We start from the raw sequence: 22,359 nt of genomic DNA on the forward strand, positions 1-22,359 counted from the left end.
AAAAAAAAAAAAAAAAAAAAAAAAAAGACAGAACCTAACATCAGAGCAAAATAATGGGGATGGGATACTTTATCTGAATTGAGAAGACCTAGAGTTCGGATAGTTTGAGCGAAGAAATGAGTAAAGCATTTCGATGAGAACTATTTTCTGTCACGAATAAGCTATGGACCTTAATGTTAGTTGAAGTTCTAAAGAAAATCAAGGCCACGCTGTTCTTGGTAACTGAAAGATATGTTTGTTGTGAAAGTTCCAGATAGTGTTTAATCAGTTTAAATGAAGTATATCATGAGCAGCCATAGCGTGTATGATACCGGAAGAAGATGTAAGGGACATAACTATTTTTATAGACATGCAGTTCATCTTATTTCCTTAATTGGATTAACCTCATGTTGACCTTGACCTTGGGTACGAAACGGAAGTGACATAGCAGCAGCGCTTGGAAGTGTTTTAGCAGCCGATATAAATGTCGGGAAGCTGACAGAAGCGTCAGCACGCCGGGCGAAATGCTTAGCGGTATTTCATCTGCCGTTACGTTCTGAGTTCAAATTTTGCCGAGGTCGACCTTGCCTTTCATCATTTTGGGCTCGATAAATTAAGTACCAGTTACGCACTGTGGTTGATGTAATTGACTTAATCTTTTTGTCTGTCCTTGTTTAGCCCCTTGTGGACAATAAAGAAATAAGAAACGATAGCACGCCGGGCGAAATGCTTAGTGATATTTCGTTTGTCTTTATGTTCTGAGTTCAAATTCCGCCGAGGTCGACTCTGCCTTTCATCCTTTCAGGGTCGATAAATTAAGTACCAGTTGCGCACTGATTTCGATCTAATCGACTGGCCCCCTCCCCAAAAGTTTCGGGCCTTGTGCCTAGAGTAAAAAAAGGATATAAATATATATATTTTGGTCCTTGTGTAAGTCATTTGACTGTAGCTATGTTGGGGCACCGCCTTGAAAAATTTTTGTCAAACGACTCGACCTTAGTCCTTTTATTAAAGTCTAGTACTTTGTCGCTCTCATTTGCCAAACTGCTAAGTTACAGAGACGTAAACACACCAATACTGGTTCTCAAGCAGTGGTGGGACACACGTGTGTGTGTGTATAAATATATATATTTATATATACGATGGGCTTCTTTCAGTTTCCGACTACCATATTCATTCACAAAGCTTTAGTTGGCCAGAAGCTATAGTAAAATCTACTTGCTCAAGGAACCTCATTGTGGGTCTAAACCTCGAACCACGGGTTTTTGGGAAGCATACTTTTTACCATACTTTGTTTCAGTCTTTGGGCTGCAGGCATACTGGGTGATCCCCTTGAAGGGTTTCAATTGGATGAATCTACCCCAAATTCTTTTTAAAGTTTGGTACATATACTATCAGTCTCTTATACTGAACTGCTAAGTTACGGGGACAGACACGTGTGTGTGTGTATGTATGTATCTATCCTATAACATATAAAACTAACAGTTGCCTAGCTGTTTTTATTGTATGAGGTGTAGGCTGGGTTGCACTGAACTTGAATGAGAAGTTAAGTTAAAGTATCTAAATTTGTAAATTTCCATGCTGTGGGCGGGGCTTGGATCTATTCCATCACATGCACAGATTTTTTTAATTGATTGTTTTTTAAGTAAATACTTTGAAACTTCGTATACTGGTAGAATGTATCACGATGGACCCCAGGGCTTGGTGAAAGATTACTCTATTATATTGGATACATACATACCAAAATACATAGAAACATGCATGCATGCACATATACACATACTAATACATATATGCATATGTAACTTTTAGAACGCTAATGAAGGAAAAAGGAGATGGGTGTGAGGAACATGTAGGTTTAAGGACATAGGTGGTTGTTAAGTTGACAACAGTTGTTCACATGCACATCTTAAATATAATAAAATGCAATGTGCCTCTCATAACTGTAATGAGCTAGTGGGATATTTTTGAAGAGTAAGAAGGAATAATATTGATGTGACCTGGGCAGCTGAGTGATGTGGGAAAGGGTTGGTAACAGATAAAAGCAAGGGTGAAGTGTAACAGATGAAGTGGTAGAGAGATGCGTACTTCCTTCCATGACACACACACATAATTTCATACATACATAACAGATCGTCATATCGCTCTCTCCAGCTCCTATTTCTCCCTTATTCTCTCTCTTTCTACACATACACTCACAAGCCCAAATCGTAGCAGGTGAAGACTAAAGAAAATGTTTATATTTGTGATGTATATACATGTGTGGATGTATATGAGTGTTTGTTCATGTGTGTATATACATACACACAATCATGTCTAATGAAAAAACCTCATCGAAATTACTTGATCCGCTAGAAATAACCAAACCTCCCTCAATGTCACACACTGCCATCTTCAGAAACCGAAAGACACATTGAATAAGAAGTAAAACAAAGGCAGTATGTTAATAGCGTGAATATTTTAGATCATAGATCTACTTGATCATGTTTGCTGTGGAACTAAACAGCATGTACATACATACATTTATGGCATTAGACACACGCAAACACATATTTACAATTAACTCTCTCTCTCTATCTATCTATCACATTTTCTATTTGCCTGTTTGTGACTTATTGTCTTTTATTCTATATTTCCCCCTTCTCTCTCTTTGTCTTTCATCTTTCATATTACTTACTCACTCACACATACACACTCTCTCTCTTTCACCCACCTCACATACTCACAAAAGACAGTGTTTAAACCGAAATTATCTGGTAGCAACCAAAGTATTCTCTCTTTTTTTATTTTGCATTTATGAGCAGGCGTAAAGTAGTTATCATCTGCTAATCGTTTAGAGTCTCATCGCTCTTGTTTCACGAAGAAAACATCTAAAGTCAACATTGAAGGTGAAGTGCCTTAAAGTCATTGAAATAAATATTCTTTTTTTTTTTTTTTTTTTTTTTTTTTTTTACTACTTATAAAATTGTACTCACCCAATCATCTATCGCAAAGTTAGAATGATTTCTGAACTGGAAATTGATATCGTTTGGACTCTTATCAGTTTTTTGTGTTATAATCATTGGTTGCCGTTCTCTTTGCAAAGAAGCTATCTAAACTTTGAACAAAAAGTAAAGTACCTTTTTAAATTCATTGAAAGAATATTGAACAAAACATATCAACTTATCTCTTTTATAAAGTCATAGGTGATAACTGCATTTTCGAAACTGTCACTCTTTCTCAAAACAGCTGCTATTTTTACTGGTTGATTTTTGGGAGAGATGCAATTATACACAAAATACCCTTGATTCTGTCTGACTCTGAAATGCCTTTCATATTCAAAAAACCTACAGTTCTAAGTAAAATTCAGCTATGTCTTTAAATGAATATCAGGAACAAGCTTTGTCTGTTTATATATATAAAGGTTTGGTGATACAAACGTAAGTTTGTGGGATGGGAGTGAGGCAAAATTAGCAGCCGGGTTAAAATTAGTAATTTCTGATTTCTCGTTATTTTCCCCCTACCTGTTCGTTACATTGCAGGTATTGTATCGTCTTTCGGAGTAAAAATTGGTCAGCATAGTTGTTGAAGTTGAGAAAGTTTGAAACAGTCAAATAAATGACTTGTGCTCTTTAATATTATTCTTTTAGGATTGTTGAATGCAGGCATAGTTATAGCAACAGGAATAAAGTAGCCTTGATATTATTTTGTGACTGTGTTTAAACCAGAGCTTGTTATTTATTGCTTCAGTTTGGACTAGCCCTATGTTCTAACTTGCATGATTTGATGTTTGTCATGTCAGAAGAGAACCTGATTTCTTGTAGAAAGAAAAGCTTTTTGTGAGATGCCACATTGACCCAGTACATAGTAATGGCTGTACAGCATGTAGAGCATCCCTCAACATGGTATCCTGTCATGAAATATTTAATATTTTTTTATTTTTAAGAGCTAAGTTTACATGGTTCTGAATGCCTTTCTTATTCTGCATTTTCTGTGGTTGGCGTTAGGAAGGGTATCCAGCTGTTGAAACTTTGCCAGATCAGATTGGAGCCTGGTATAGCCTTCTAGCTCGCCAGTCTTCAGTCAAACCGTCCAACCCATGCCAGCATGGAAAGCGGACGTTAAATGATGATGATGGTGATTACATGAGGTCGTATGAGTAGGGATTATGTTGGCTTGTTAAAATCCTATGACTTTTAGGAACTACATCAACTTCATTGACATGAAGGAGGCTTCCTCTGTCTGAATAAATAAATGATAGCATTCTAAAAATGGAGATGAGTTAGACATGTTCTAACAACAAAGATATTTGTGTTGTGGCATAGTTTGACAAACAGAAATATAAAAAAAATAACCAATTATAATTACACAATGCACACTCACTATACTTCTTTGACAGAAAATGCAAAGTTATGTACATCTATAAGGTGGAGCATTCTTCTTATATCAGAACATACTATGGAATTATGTAGTGATTCTAAATTCATTGATGTCGAAGTAGTAGTGCCATTTTGAGACAGACTGATCAGTTAAAATTTCTTCAAGCCCCTAGCCATTTTAAGACTTGTTTAAGGACATTGATAAAAATGACACTAGACTACCACATTTTGATAATGTAACAGCAATAGTTTTATCAGTAGCATTTTCTTCAACTGTAAATAGGAAATAATTATTGATAGCAGCTGCAGTTGCCTGGTTATATGACTTATATAGAATTTATACTTTTAGAATTATAACATTTTCTGACAGATAGATATTTTGAACTAACTAATGGCCTAAGTTTTAAAAAGGATGAAGGCATCAAATTTGTTTTTATTCTATCCATTTTGCTTCAGTAATTGATAACTTCTAAATTGAATAAACCGTTGTGAAACAGAAAGTTCAAATAATATCCTTTAATCAATTTAAAAGAGACCTATATTACTAGTAGCTATAGCCTGTGTTTCCAAAAGATCTAAGGAACACAACTGCCTTTATAAATAAGCAATTCTTTTCAGGGTTCATTGTGATATGTGGAAGTGACTAAAATTTACAAAGTCAATGGGTATGTACAATGTACTGAAATTTGTGTATTCAATAATTGTGGCTATGACAAACCAAGTAAAGTTTATGTTGCAAAAAGCAAAAGAAAAATGTAAAAATGTGTGCAACCCACCATAGGAAATTTTATTAGTAAAATAAACAATTATAGATATAAATGAAAGGGTGACAGCTTTCTGTAAAACCATTGGACTTGTTCCTTTAAGTTGTATAAATGTATACAACTTTACTAATAATGTAAATAATCTGTTGTAAAATGTGGTGATACATTAAATTGAGATTCTAAATTATTCAAACTTTAAACAAGAAATAAAACCCAATTGTTAAGAAAGGAACTGTCTGACATTTTTTAATGTCAATAATGGTTTTTGATTTAGGTATAAGACCAACAGTTTTGAGGAGACTTAGTTGGTACCACCAACCCCAGTACTAGTCTGGTACTTTACTTTATTGACCTCAGTGGGATGAAAGTTGACATTGGTAGGATTTGAAATCAGAAAATAAAGAACCAAAAGAAATCCATATCAGAATTACTGCTTCCTCTCTCAGTTATTCTTATTTGTTAACAATAGCATGTAAAAGATGTAGTTTTGCATTGATTGGGGATATTCAAGTCCTCTATATCTCTGAAGAAAGCAACAAGAAATCATTCTAGAGTCCTTAAACCTCATGGTCACTGGACCATCTTGTTAATAGATTTGGGCTTTGTTGCTGGCAATCAACTACATATGAAAAGCTAGTGCACAGCAGTATATGCTCTGTTGTCTTCACTATACTTGAACATTTACTGCCAGACATATTTTGCTTTCATGCAAAGATGGCACAATGCTTGTTAACTAAATGAGGTATCAACTCATTATTCTTTGTCTGAAAGGTTTAACCTTATCATTTCTGCCATTGAAACTCTTCAATTATTTCATAATTCAATTTAACTACTAGATATGATAATTTATGAATTAAAAATTATTTAACCCTTTAGCATTTAATCCAGCCATATCTGGTCTAAAATATTCTGTTTTATGTTAAAACTGACTAGATCCAACCTCTCATACCTACCCTACAATGTCATTCTAAAAGTATGCAAACAATACCATCAAAATATTGAAGCTACAAGATAATGAATGTATAATTAACCCTTTTGTTCAAAACAATGTAAATAAATAAGCAATACATTTGACAAAGAAATCTGAATGCTAAAGTCTTAATACAATGACTTTGTTCAAATGAAATTGCATCTAAAACTTCTTATTTTGGTAGTATGTTACTTTATTGCTAGAAAAATCTACTGTTTATTGTTGAAAATTATTCAGTTGCCAGAATAATTTAAATACTTAATTAGTATTTATCATTTATAATTTTTGATTAGATGTAAAACTCTAGTCCATTAACATTTTCTGTTACTATGATATTTTGAGATTTATTTTTTATTCTTTTTTTTTCTCTTTTACAGAGATACCTTAGTGACTTCTGCTTTTCAAGTGTATGATTCACCAACAATGTGGTACTTTTTCACTTCTATTTACAAAACATTTTACTGAAACAAGTGAAGTAAATAGTTGTCCCTCAATCTTAATATATGGTGAGTTTGCTTGAGTTTATCATAAATTAAGAAGTGGGATTTAAATGCTCTTCTACTTTCCAAAAAACACATTTAAATTAGTAATTTCATATTTTTGGTCTAGTTTTATAATGTAGTATATTTTTATATATACTACATTATAATAATTACATTATTGATTTCTAGTATGTGTTTCCTCATGCTGTAATTCTGTTATAAGTAAAATGTTAACTAATATATAACAGGTAATGTTGGGAATATACTTTTGTCATTGTTGCTATATAAATACAATAACCATAATTTTACATATTTAAAATTTCATTGTGCCTATAAAATAAGGAAATGAATAAAAAATGTTATCAATAACAATAATACTGTTTAGCCATCAATTCATTGCAACTGTACTTCTACCTCATACTAACAACAGTAGCAAAAGTATATTTTTAACATTACATGTGATATGTGTAACACCTCAGTTAATATATAGTAACAAGGGAGATAAATCCAATAAAATCAGAGTGGTCTCCCTTGCATGGTACAACGGGAGAGAAACAGAGATTCTGCCAATTATATTGATAGATTATTATCATCATAGTTATTTTAGCATCCCCTTTTTACATGCTGAAACAGGTTGGGCAGGTCTACTGTATTGTATATCACTAATTGACTTGATTTTTCATCACCTTATTTGTTAGACATACCTTCCTGCTAGCTAACCCCACAACTTCTCACATTTACCTCTTCTGTAGTTATCATGCAACACTGAGCAATCATTGTCCATTTATATCATATTCATATTAGCACAATTGTCTCTTTCGCATTAATTGATTTGTGCTTTTAATGCCTAGCTACTCTTGTGGTGCATTTGTACAAATTACATATACAAGTGAACTAACAGGATTATGTCTGAGGGTGTGATGATGTATGGTAATGGGACAGGGATGTTGGATAGTGTTGAGGGATTGAAATGAGTTGATGATCATCTATGGTATGTGTAACGCCAATTTGATTGAAACATGGAGTACAATTGAGCTGAAAGAGAACATAGTGTTGGAGATGTGATTCAAATGGATAGTATCTCACAAGTTAAAAAGTGGCATGTGCTAGCAGTAGAAGGCACCTTCAGCAAAGAAAATCAGAGAGAAAGTGAAAAGATTACATCTCAATATATTGGGTATTAGTTTTGAGACAATTCTGCCACATTGCAGACCCATCCAATGTCTGGAAAGCTGGATATTAGAAACCTGATGCATATCTACAAAGTACCTCTGTTATTGTTATTGCACATTTACCTGATATCTTACTAAAGGTTATTAGCCCTTCTCTGTGTGTTGCAATAAAATCTTGATTGAAATTATCAAAATTTACTTTGAATAGTTTTTTTTAAATTGCAAATTGGCAAAATGTAGTCAGAAAATCCAAGGACTGGAATGATTTTTACAATTCACAACTTTGTTTCCAATTTTTCTAATATACTTCTTATTTTATTTTATTATCAGATTCAATTATGCCACCTGATTTTTCTGATCAAAGAAAGAAACAAATGTTGAGCAAAGTAATGACTTTCAAATACAGAAGAAAATTATAAGAAAATGAATCGTTTTGAAGAGTGGTTGGAAAGAGCCTATAGGCAGCATAATTTGGGAGTATCTCTGGATTGTGATTTTTTTCAATTCTTATTCTTGAAAGGAACTCTGAAAAAAAGAATTGAGTTATTAGCCCTTCTCTGTGTGTTGTTAAAAGATGAGTTTTCATATGAACACAAAATGTATTAACATTTTATTGCAATTCTTTTATTTTGCTCCTTTACTTTTAATGCATTCTTTCACAAAAACAGCCTAGAACTGTATTGTTCATTTGAGGTCAACATATTTCCCACAAATACAGTGAGAGTGCTGATAGTTTTTCAGTTTTGGGTTTGAGTCCAGATATTATTAAGCAATTGAAAGAGATTCAGTTCATGAGCTTAAAAGACTCTTGGGCTACCTGTCCTTACTATTATTTCATCAGTTCTAATTCTCTGAAATGCATTTGATTAGTGCAGCTTTTAATCATTATCAAAAGGTCTGTATGTTATGTGTGTTTCAACTGGATCAACCCTTCATAGACTACAACTCTCTTTCTTCTCTAAATTTGACTATATAGCTTATGTATCTGAAATGCATGTGTTTTTTAGGCAAATATTTCAGTGGCCAACAGTCAATATAGTGAAATTTTTGGTTATCTTTATTTCCCTTTGATTTCTGCCTAGTGTGTTCTATCAATTTATAAATAATAATTCATTATTAGCAATGGAAGCAACATTGGTTCAAAATAGCATTCTGCACAGGGTCTTGCAGATAAATTGAGACAATTTTTATGATGCATAAAATTGGTTATAAATACTAAAATAATGGTAATAGACAAATATAATTTTAATGTGATATATATTACAACAAAAGCATCACTCAGTATGGCCACCCTTTTGGACAATTACTGTTTGCATATGAGAACGAATTTTTTTTGCAGCTGCTGCAACTTCTACTATTTTGATTTTGCATGTTATATGCACGATGCAGGTCTTCAAACTGTTGACGCTCAAGTGTGGTGAAGCATTGGACCTTGCATGAAGTACACCCCATAAAAAGTAATCAAGAAGGTTGAGGTCTGGGCTATTACTGGGCCAGATGTTGACCCACACAAAAAATAGCACTTTCTCACCAAGGAAGGCCTGTGTTGCTTTTGACCTGTGGCATGGTGCAGAATACTGGATAAGCACCACAATTTCAAGCCCAAACTTCTGCTCCATCCAAGTAACAGAGAGCTCTTCAGAATGTCCAGATACTCCTTTGTGCTGATTTTCAAGCCAGACTCAATGAAGTGTAAATCCATGACACTTCCATCACTTGCCACCGCTCCAAATACTATCACAGAGGTAGGATTCTTAGTCTCAAAAACAGGAGGGATGTCAGAAGGGTTGTATGCAATCACTTGAGAATTTCTGCAATTCACCTCAGCATCTACAAACACGAGACTTTTTCCTGCACCTCGATGTTTGATGAATAACAGAAGCTTTAGGCATCTCTTGGCTCTGATTTGCTTTGGCCTTGGCTGTTAGGAAGTGATGGCATCCTCAAACATAGCTAGTCATGCCATGGTTCCTGTTCACAGTTCTGGACACTGTGAAAAGGAACACATTTATCTCAATTTATCTGCAAGACCTTGCATGTCTTACTTGACATGAATATACTATTGAAAGCTGCAAGACTGCAGTATTCATCTTGAGAAAGCTTCTCTTGCACTATATGTCTAAATGAAAAGCTTTCTCACGATAAATATTGCAGTGTGGTGGCTTTCAATAGTATACCCACATTAAGTAAGTTAGACAAAATGTTTTTTAAATAGTAACTTTGCCTAAATAGTTTTCTCTATGAGGATGATAGAATTCTGTACAATGTATTTGACATCCTTAGTTGTACAGACATTCAATCTCTCACCAAGGTTATTTTATTGTTTCATATCTTTGTTATCATCATCAAGCAGGACAGAAAATGTGATACTTGATGTTTCATTGCTCTATTAATGCAGACATCTAGATGGATATTAGTTCTAATATAATGGCAGGGATTTTTATTCATAATTATATATTTAAAGTTTCTTAAAAACTACTCAACTCAAAGAGCCAAAAGTGTCTCTCTACTGCAATTCTTTTTTTTTTCCTCTTGTAACTCAAATACTACACATTGTAGAAAAGTTTTAAATTTCTTCATCATAATTCAAGGAATCCATAAGCAACAAGATAAAACTAGTAACTTGTAGTTTGGTGTGGGAACTATGAAGTTATTGTTTTAAGAGATTTCCGAGTAGTAGTGAACATCAGTGATAAAAGGGTATATAAGCCTACACTGTTGAAAAATCCCTGATACAAAAGGAATATAACATCAAATTCATTGCACAAGTTATAGATGAGACCTGAAATAGGGTGAAACTTTCTCACAAAACCAGTTGCAACTTATATTCATAATTTTACTTGTTTGTCTTTGCTAGAAGGGTTTATAACTTCATTTGTAATGATACTTTTTTGTTATGAGATACTCAAATCATAATTTGAACTTGTGTACCAAAATGTTATGTGATCAAACTACATTGTTTCACAGCCTTCTATACATGACGGGAAAATCATGGAATTCTACAATAGTATATATAGCTCTACAATATACTGAAAAATTCAGAACTTTGAAACCCATTTTTACTTTTTTATTTGTTCAAGAAATGGTTTACTAAACAAGATTTCCTTAACATAATTTTTATGGGCTCTTCCATTTCAGTCTCTTATATACAGATAAATGATTACTTGCTGTAAATGCTTCCCACAAATTTCATTGTAGCATCTATTTCTAAATACTTTGGAATATAGTGAGATGCTATTAGTTGGCAATATTTTCCCACACATATAAGGTGGCGAGCTGGCAGAATCATCAACACACCAGGCAAAATGCTTAGTGGCATTTTGTCTGTCTTTACATTCTGAGTTCAAATTTTGCTGAGGTCAGCTTTGCCTTTCATCCTTTTGAGGTCGATAAAATAAGTACCAGCTGAGCACCGGGGTTGATGTAATCAACTCTTCCCTACTCCAAAGCTACTGGCCTTATGCCAAAATTTGAAACTAATATTTTATCACACATTTCACAGTGGTATGTTTTCTTTTCTATATGAACATTTTCTATAGAACATTTCAATGAACAATATAATTATTTTCAGTGGCCTTTCTGCCACTGTAATTATTGTTGAATTACTTGTAGCAATGGCTACAAACTAACTACAATGTTTTAAAAATCACACAGATTCCAATATGCTTTTCTTTGCTTGGTAGATTTGAATGAATACTAAAATTTCCTCCAAGCTGTCTTGTAATATTTGTATTTACAATATTATTATGATTGACTAAATTATTGTAAAGAAAAGTCAGTGAACTTGTGTACAGCAGTGACTGTAAACAATAATGCCAGTTACTATGTTTTCTGTGGTAATTCCATAAGATGAGTTGTGCTATCTTGTTTTTCAAATGATTCTAGTAAGGTGTGCTAAGTACTATTTTCTACTCTACTGAGGCTAATTTTTTATCTTAACCAAATAATAAAATATGGCACTCCTCTCACATTGGTGTGCATGCATTTTGGGTTATTTGTATAATTCACATTTTATACTGGAATTTTTCTTAGATTTCAACTAAAAAAGAAATAATAGAATTATAAAATGATTATTTTTATTGGATGTGAGAAGAAAAATCAAAATATTTATTTGTTTTTGTTTATGATTGAATTGATGATAGTGGGTCATAAACATATTACACTTATTGAAATTAACAAAATATACAAATGGCATCTATATTACAAAACAATCTGTTTTGCTTATTAATTTACTGAACTAAAACCTTTGACTTACATATAATTGTATGGTGATTATTCATTGTCATCAATTAATTTAGAAGGAAAAAATTATGCAAATATTAAGAAAGGCACTCATGCTAATGTGAGATGGGTGTTATTGGTTTTTTTGATATGATACCACCAACACCGAAGATAACTTAGCCAAGTATCCAACATTTTCAAACTGAAATGGATAATGAATGAAAAAAGCATGCTGTTAACAATAAAGAAGCTACTACTAATTTTGTGGTATTTTTATGTCAATACATTAGGTGTTAGACAAAATGTTAATGTTACTGCTTGTTTTAACTAAAATGATGGCTCTCTGATCTAGATATTATATAACAATTCTGTCTTCAGTACATCAGTGTTTAACTCCTTGAACTCTGACACCTTTTCACATGTTTTGCTACTTTATATGACACCTTTGTTGTCCCTTTGTATCTCAGTACTCTTGCATATTCTGGAACTTACTTTGGTAATCATGTACTTGAGAATACATATTATAGAAATACTAACTAATATCCAGATTTAGTTTGAGTCTCAGTGGCAAGTTTTAATTTGAGTGAGTCTTTATTCTGTGCTGTTGAATTGGTCATTTTTCTTTTTTTGCCCCAATTATTTTAGCCTACACCAACAGATATTATGATAAGCATCTTATTGCAGTTGTCTGCCTTCAAGAACCTCTTCAGAATGGTGATTTAGAAATGGATTCTTGCCATGTATATGCCCCAACTAATTCATTAAATTCTTCAAAGTACCATGAAGAGTAATAGTTTTTCTTTGGTGGTTGGCAATCTTTATTGACTTCATTAACAAGAATCCAGTCCACATAAAGCACTTCATCATCATTCCTAGCTTTACTAACACCTACATCTTTTTAACATTGTGTTATCTACTCAATTTTTGTTGGTACTACACTGCAAGAAGGTGTTATTATTTATTGGTTTTGAATACCACATAGGAATTCTTCTGTATATAACTGGGATGTATTTTAGAACCCATCAGCTTGCAAAGAAATATGCAATGAAGCCACAAAATAGATTTCTTGTTGTTCTGATTAACATTTCTATTAAATGACTTCTATTGATCTTTGCTATTGTCATGGGGTTGCTTGTGCCAAGATGGTCTATGATGATGCATTGTGAACATCTGGATCACTATGTCACAATGGATGGCTTTCTAACCACTGTTGTAGTGTGCTTGTTGGTGTTGTACTGTAGTGTTTTGAGGTGTGCTGGCTGTATGAATAATAACTGAAGCAAACTCAGGAGCCTTTAACTTTAATATTTATTGCCAGGCATATTTTGTGTAGGCTGTTTACAATGAAAGATGCTAATATAATTGCCAATTGGGAGAAAAGAAAACCACACTGTGCTTGTAGGAAACTACTTATGGAACATTGTATGAATGTTCAGAATCAGCTTGTGCAAAGGTCCAAAGCTGTCTGCTCAAATGCCTGAGGTCATCTGCCTGCGGGATTAGGCACCAAACAGTTTTATGGAGTGAAAAGAAGGTAAATTCAAGAACATTCAAAAAGCCATTTCATGTCACAGCTTCAGGCTGATTGGTCAATTTATAGATGGATCACATGAAACTGTGGTGGCTTACTCATGATGACTGATTGAATATCGCGAGGTTAGGGTTAAAACCACTACAGTAGTCTTCTCCCAGTTCTTTACTGTAAAAGCGAAAAGAATGAAATAAGAAAACAAAGAATTTACATAGAAATACAATATGCCAACACAAATGCAAAAAATAAGAAAAACAAAATGTATTGAAAGGAGAGTAAATGCTGAGATAAGGTTCATATAACAATGATAAATTTGTTAGATATGCAGACAGTTCTGCTGTTCTTTTTTCTTTTCCTAGGGTGGGGGTAAAAAGTAAGTTCAAGTGTAATTAGCTGGCCAATAGACTTTTTTGACATTTTTGGTTATCCTGTCTGTGTGAGGTGCAATGCGTTATTTTCTTGTTTGAATTGTTTGGGTGTGGTAGAGGTATTGACTTGACAGAAGCCTACTTAAGTCTGTCAACACTGACAGTCTCCTACCTTCCCTGTATGTCGAAGGTCATATAGTTCAGTTTATTTTTTAGCACATGGTATAGACCAGGATAAACAGTTTGCAAAGGATGTTTAACTGCACATGAAGACATGAGTTCAGGTATTTATGCTGAATGGAATAAAAGTTTTAATTGACTGCAGTCTCGTAATTAATGGAGGTAACTCCACCATGTAACTTAGCAGTTGATGAATATAGTCAGTAGGATCATGCTGTTGATTACTGTTTGACCAGGTAGCGTAAGTGCTGAACTGTACAGTAATTCTCCTGGGGAGTAACTTCCTTAATAGCTGTACACATAAACCTAGTAATGCAATCAGCAGGGCTTCTAACCGTCTATCCGAATCAATATATGCTCATAAAGCTGCTTTAAGTTGGTGATGAAAATGTTTGATCATTCTGTTAGACATGGAGTGATAAGCTGTTGTATGAATTCTTTCTGCACCTAACAGATTAAATAAGTGGTGGCTCACTTCTATCTTGCAGTTAGGGTTTGGATCACTACACTATTCTATCTTTATTTTGATGAACTTGTAAGACAACAGTATAATATACTTTAGTCACCATGAAATCATTTGGTGTCCTGCCATTTACCATTAAGTCCATTTTTTAAATATATATACTTTGTATTGCAGTTCCAGTATTCTTTGGATACAGTGTCTCAAACAAATATTTGCAGTTAATAGTAATGAATGCTTATTTTCAAACCAAGTCATGATGATAATGGGTCTGCTTCATTCTACACTCTTTCTCAAAGACGCAATTATAACACATACTTTCTTTGAAAGCTTTGGAATGGTTTGAACTTCTGAATTATGAACGAAGAGCAGTCAATCCTGGTTATTACTTGAATAAATGTGCTTTAACACTTTTGCCTTATAATTCATAGTTGAAACTTCTCAGTAGTTGCTTAAGTTTTATGGTTCTCTTACTTTTTTGGTGGTGAGATGATAAAGCCTGGTACCACTTTCAACTACTTGATTACGTGGTTTCTTTACAAGATGTTTCCTCTGTACTTATTGCTTCTTTAACTATTTTTATATTCAGATGACAGCGCTTTTCGTGAATAGGAAAAGCATATTAGCTCAAGTGAAGTTTAATCAATCAGGAACTGGAGTTCCACAGATTTGAACCATCTATGTGAGTTTTTAGAAATTGCTGAAAGTATATAAACATTGTTATAAAAAAAGTTGCAACGACACTGCTGGAATAACATAGTTGGCATCTTTCAAATAGCAGCCAGTTTGGTATCTGCAAAATTCAAAGAGCTAATATAGACCAAAAGTATGCAGTCAGAAATTTATTTCCATTATAGACAAAAAAAAAAATCCTTAAGCACTAAAGAATTCTTCAACATTTTTTCCTACTCTTTAATTCTTGTATCACCTGTACTTGAGTGTGAAAGTCAGTTGTAATTCATTCAAAAATTTGAATAGTTCACTCCCATATTTGCATACCTTTGCATTTCTAAATGCACTCTATTTAATTAATCTTCATTGTTTCTAGCAGAGTTTATTGCAACTTTTGGAGAACAAAGTTTATATATTTTTGGTGATACTTTCTAGTATCAACAATTTCCAAAGACCCTCATTGATGGCTCAGATGTGTGTTATTCTAGTTCCTAATTCAATAAACTTTACTTTATTTAACAAATATACTGTTCCTATCAAAATCTGTCTTCAAAAATATAACACTAAGAGAAACATTTTTTATCCTAATTCCTGTTTTCTTTTTTAATTCCTATGTGTTTATTGTTTTTTTGTTTTTTTTTCTGCTGATGTTTGCAACCATTATCATTCTCATAATGATTTTAACAAATCAAGTTTATATGGCAAAAGTATTTTTACTCAGGTGTGAATCCGTTTGTGTTTAGATAAATGACCTCTTTTTAAATAAGTTGTCTGAAGTTCAATTATTTTGGAGAAATGCTTCACAAATTTGCCATTGACAAAGTTTCATTCTTTTGATGACAAAAGAGCACTATTTAGTGGATGTTGGTTATGTGTATTCCTTCTCGATAACTGTTTTGCATTATGCTTTTTTTTTCCCCCCATATAAATCCAGTTTTGTTTAATTTTTGAATGATAATCAAGGATATTGGATACTGTTTACAGAGTATAATGTCAAAGTAATGTTTGGCAAAAATTGTTGATGTGAATTAAATATATTTTACTTCCATTTATGCTTTCACTGGAGAAATTCATCACTAATGAAGAATTCTTGTTCTTAAATACTCAAATTGTTATAATTTGAGTTTGTGTACTAAAATGTTACACTATATTGTTTTAGAGCCTTGTAAATTAACACACCTTGCCACTATATTCATTTTCCTTTCTGTGAAACAAGGCAATTGTGGAATTCTGAAACAGTTTAAGCTCAAACAGATACTGAAAAATTTAGAGCTTTGAAACAGATTTTATTTTCACATATAGATATATGTGTTTATATTCAGAAAAAAATTCCTTTAACGTAATTTTTATGGACTCTTCCATTTCAATCTGATATATACAGATAAATGATTGGTGTAAATGCTTCCCACAAATTTCACAGTAGCATCTAAATCTAAATATTTTAGAATATAGCGAGATGCTATTAGTTGATAATATTTTATCACACATTTCACAGTGGTATGTTTTCTTTTCTATATGAACATTTTCTATAGAACACTTCAATGAATGACATGATTAGTTCCAGTGGCTTTTTTTTTGCCATTGGAACTATTGTTGAATTACTAATAGTAATGACTACGAAGTAACTACAGTGTCTTAAAAATCACACAGATTCAAATATGTTTTTCTTTGGCAGATTTGAATGGACACTAAAATTTCAACTAAGCTGGTCATTCTTTCTCATTTCTTTTAATATTTACAATTACAATATTAATACCATTTACTAAATCATTATAAAGGGAAGTCAAAGAGATTGCATACAGCAATGACTGTAGACAATAAAACCAGTTAGTATGTTTTGCATGATAACCAACAAATGTAATGATGGGTCTATATCATAATATTCTGTTTCTCAGATATTTTTTTAACACAAATATTTGCTTTGAGACCCTTGAGATGGTTTAAACTTCTGACCTATGAGCAAAGAGTTGTCAGTATAGTTTAATTTTGTACCATGATTCACAATTGAAATATCTCAATAGTTGCTCATATTCTGAGATTCTCTTTCCTTAGATAGTGGGATGATAAAGACCGATTTCCATTCTTCTGTTGTGATAACACTATCAAATGCTTGGTCACATGGTTTCTTTGATCCATTAACTATTGTTATATTTAGATAACCGCCTTTTTCATTGGGGAAATAACCTTTTATGAACCGTGAAGAGTATAGGCATATCTTCCAAATAGCAGCCAGTATTGGCAGAAATTCAAAGTGCCAAATAAGATGAAACATACAAATCCTTAAGCATTAAAATGCTTTTCATTCTTTTTATTTTACACTTTGACCTAATGTTTGAGTGTGGAAGCCATTTAGGAATCTTTCAAAATATCATTGAATGGTTCTTGCCCAAGAAATTTTGTATTTCTAAATACACTCCATTTATTTAGTTCAAGTGCTGTATTTGTTACAAATTTTCTGTAACAAAGTTTATAGACTTTCTACTATGTTATAGCTAGTATCAACAATTTCCAAAAATCCACATTGATGTTCTAACATTTATCATTTCACTTCCTGACTTAGTAAACTTTTAGTTATTCAGTAAATTATGTTCCTAATGAAAATGTTGACTGAGGATTTTATGGGAATTTGTCTATTATAATGTAAAGCTAAGAGTAATTTTCCTTTTTAATTTTTTTCTTTTCTTGCTTTTTTTTTCTACTTGCTGTTTTTTTGTCTCTCATATTGGCTGCCATAATCACTGTGATAATGATTTTGACAGTTCAATTATGAGATAAAATATTTACTCTTGTGTGAATTTATCTGTGTTTAGAAAAATGACCCTTCTTAATTCTGAAGTCCAATTATTTGGGTGAAATGCTTCACAAATTTGTTGTTTACAGTTTCATTCCTTTGATGGTAAAAAATACTATTTGGGGTATCTAATTTTAAAATTATGTGTATTCTTTCCCAATAATTATTTATGCTTTTTTTTCTGTTACAAATTTTTTTTTTCAAATAAAGTGTTGTTTTAAATTATATTTTTCTTGATACTTACAAGCCAAATCTAATTGGTAGCTATCTTTGTATCAACCTAATGCCCTTTGTCTTTACTGATAGTGAAGGATATTGGATACTATTTTCAAAATAAAAATTGAAAGTAGTGTTTGGTGAAAAAGATTAATGATAGTTGGAAAAAAATATGGTTGATTTCAACTGGATCAGAATCATGTTGGAGAAAAAGTAATGCAAAGGATGATCTTCAAACGTTGGGCCTCATGGAGGCAATGACAAGTGACCGAGACCTTTAGTGATATATCATGCTTGAGAAGACTTGTCAAACCAAGTGAAATTGTAGTTGTGGCCAATGCCAGTGTGACTTAACTGGCACCCATGCTGGCGGCGTGTAAAAAGCACCCATTATACTCTTGGAGTGGTTGGTGATAGAAACCATGCCAAATCAGATTGGAACCTGGTGCAGCCCTCCAACTTACCAGTTTCAGTCAAACCATCTAACCCATGTCAGCATGGAAAGCAGACACTAAATGATGATTATAATTTACACAAAATGTGAAAAGTTATAGTGTCAGGAATTCTACTTAACTCATACAAAAGAAGAAAAATCCATGTATCACTGTAATTAAGATGCATTAACATGTGAAAATATTTGGGGATATGATGAACTAAAAGACAACTGTAAACATGAAATTTTTTTAGATTATCTATGATATGAACTAAAAGCTAATTTAACTTTTCTATCTACCCCATTCTCATTTGTTAAATACTTTTGCACCAAATTTAGAGTTAAGTGCACAGACTTGTGTTATGTATATACATGCTTACCTGCTACAACTATGGATCCCAATCCTTGATGTAGGACTATGGATTCAGAGAGGATGTTTCGTTAATGGGGCCAGATGTGATTTTTTATAAATGCTACTATTCTCACTGTTACTGGTAGTGTTGTGTTTTACCTCCATAATTCAGTAGTTCCTCTGACAGTGAGATTGTCAAAGTGAAGGGTTGAATAGTATTCCTCTTTAAAGTGAACTTGAATGTAACTCAATAGGAATTATGGAAGAAACTTCAGCTTCATATAACCCACATACACACAGCTGTTGAAATTATCTGATATAGCCAACGGTAATTTTTCTAGTCAATAGGACAAAATTATTCTCTGTGACCATCAAAGTCTTTCACAAGATATAGACATTTCAAAAAGGAACCAAAGGAAAATAAAGAGGCCTGTATATTGAATTTGGATAATGAAGTGGATAGGGTAGGGTGTACTGAATATTGAACACAATAAATTCTTTATATAATTGAATTTTCCCTCGTGGATAGAGGAGAAAAAGAAAACCTAATTGAAATTGTTGCCAAATTTGAGGAGGGGAGATAATTTCAAGAATTTTAAAAAGTTTGAATTAAAATGCTTTTGAAAATAGAAGAATCTGGTCTTTGTTTAAAAGACAAGGGACAATTATGGATGCATTTTGACCACAGTTCAGTTTCATCAGCATATAATCCTTGCTTCCCAGCAGATATGGACAATTTAACATAAATGAAGAAATATTCTTGGCCAAGAGTAATTTGCATGTGCTAAGTGAAAATAAATCAAAGTAGCCAGTGGTATAAATTTAGGTAACAAGGTGGACTTAATACCTCTCATGATAAATACTTAATTTAACCATTTTGATATCAACCCACCCAAGACCTCCCTTAGTTCCATGATAGAAAATCTAAATGAAAACTTTGCATCAAAATTTCCAAACACCAGGTTAATGACTAACTTATTTTATAAAATTCTTCATTATTTTCAAAATTAAAACAATGGCAATGTATTTCAACAGAAATATGGTGACAGAAAAGTTAATTGACATTCATCTTGTGGGAAATAATTGTTATCAACTCTGAATGAGAAGATGAATTATTTCAACAAATTAAAAATAATTTCATGCATACTTAAAGGACTCTTTTTCCCACTTTAACTACCTGAATACATCACTGTAGAGAATACATTTTATAAACTCTATCGTAGTTCAAAACTTATGTTTGACCTAACTGACTTTCAATTACTTGACTCCAAGTTGCCACGTAGTAGGACTGAATCTGTACTGAAATATAATCAACATTTAATGTATTATTGCTATCATAGAAAATTAACATGATTTAAACTCTTCGTTAGACATCATTTAGCTTGGACAATAGCTAAAACACTAAAACATATCTCATAGAATATAGTCATACATTGGAAAGAAAAACAGGTGACATTTGTTCTGATGTATAATGTACACACCTAAAAGTGCATATGTACTGGTTCAAATTCCTGGTATTTTTACAAGTTCTTCATCCGCATTTTAGAACCCTTTTATTCCAGGTTATCACCCCATCATCCTACGTTAACTTTATCCAAGAGTATGTTGTATATATGTGGATGTGGAGGTGCATAACTTTGTGGTTTAATGTGCTGGATTTGTGATTGTAAGATTGTAGTTTCTATTCCTGGACCAGGCAATGTGTTGTGCTTTTGAGCAAAACACTTTATTTCACATAGTTCCAATCCACTCAGCTGGTAAAACTGTGTAATCCTGCAATGAACCAGCATCCCATCTTGGGAGGAATATATATGCCAGAGAGACTGGGAAACTGACCTTATGATCCTTATGAAGTAATGTGGACTAACCATGCTGTATATATAAACTTAATGCTTACAGAGTTATTGCCCTTGTCAAGTCTCCCTAAATACTGTATTTGCCAGTATAATTGATGTACTCCTAATCTACAAGTGTATTTTGTGGAAAAAAACTTATTTAGTGAGTTTCATCATATACTTATTGAAAGATATTATAAAATGGTTTTGTAGGGGAAAATATGTGATTCTGTGTCTGTAAATACACTGCTCTGGCAATATACTGGAATAAAGTATGAAATCATAAATTGATCATACATAAACTAAAGTTATACAAGTACCATATTTCAATTTTATTTTCTTTCAGATCAACTGTACAGTTGATCAAGAGATTTGCTATATGGGATGTAAAACACGTATTTTTGGCTTTGACCATTTGTGTTACCATGATTAGCCACAAAGATGGTTTCATTGCATCTACTCATTGCAAGTAGTCATTTAATAATATAAGACATATATCAGGCATGAGGACAGAAGGAAAATATGTGTTTGTAGGGTATGGGTTGAGAGGAAGGTATGGTTGAGATTGTTATTCTGATTTAGAATTCACTCAGGTATAAAACTAAAGGAGTAAACAAATGTATCACAACTCTACTTGCTGAAAGTCCATCTACAGGTGATGAAACAGGAAATACCTGTGTACAACTCTCAAAAAAAGGGTATTAAAGGTTCTGTGCATAGCTCAAAATATTGTCTTGCAGTTTCCCTAGTTTCTTCTGCTGTTTTTGTATAAAATTGCAGTCATTTGGATTGGTGAAATAAAGTCTATGATTCACACTCTGGTAATTGTAGACAGCTCATATATCAGTTGTTACATGCATTTCATGGAACACATATCTATGTATGATGAACCTTAGTATTGTGGCACTGTGATTGGAATTTGAACGATACATACTTGATTGCTTCTTCTGCATTGAACCATGGCCAAAACCCAAGTGTAGACCTAGGTAGTCCACAGTGATATTATCTTTGAAAGAATTTCTACTGTGTGTTCTCAAGTGTCTTCTGGTTCACTAACTTGTACTTGGTTGTCTATAAAGTAATAGCAACAAATACCTTTTACTCTGATCTCTGGAAAACATTAAACCGATCAACAATTTCTTTTCTGAAACTTCCACTTATTTGAATTTCACTTTCCTATCAAGTGACCACCAATACATCATTTCAAGTATTTTTGCAATGTAAAGGAGAGTATCAGTGAAAAATAAATTCCTAAGGATTGATATGCATGTCTTGCAATACCAATACTTTCCATCATAGAAGTTGGCACTATTGCTGTACACTATTGGTATGATGCACTCGATACAGTCAAGATGATCATGGTTAAGATCATGTGATATTAGAAATTTGTTTTCTGCTTTTTTTCTGTTAACCCTCATGTGACTCCACTGTACTTCTTATGTATTCATAATTTACACTGAGCACACTATATGGAATTTGTACCTACATCTTGTCTACATATGTAACAAGGCCATTTACCCAAAGGAATTACTGTTCTGACTATTTTATACATACACATATATAAATAAATAAATG

At 32.8% G+C, this 22,359-nt stretch overlaps 1 long non-coding RNA gene across 1 annotated transcript in view; it reads left to right on the plus strand.

Annotated features, from left to right (window-relative positions):
• The window catches only part of LOC106867883 (uncharacterized), a 21,718-nt gene extending 3,545 nt beyond the window's left edge, over window positions 1-18,173 (plus strand). The window contains exons 2-3 of the long non-coding RNA XR_001409195.2: window positions 6,449-6,577; window positions 8,056-18,173. This is a non-coding gene — a long non-coding RNA (uncharacterized LOC106867883). The remainder of the gene's footprint in view (window positions 1-6,448; window positions 6,578-8,055) is intronic.
• Window positions 18,174-22,359: the final 4,186 nt, after the last annotated feature.

This window comes from Octopus bimaculoides, chromosome 5 (genome assembly GCF_001194135.2).
Source record: "Octopus bimaculoides isolate UCB-OBI-ISO-001 chromosome 5, ASM119413v2, whole genome shotgun sequence".
Lineage (NCBI taxonomy): Eukaryota > Metazoa > Mollusca > Cephalopoda > Octopoda > Octopodidae > Octopus > Octopus bimaculoides.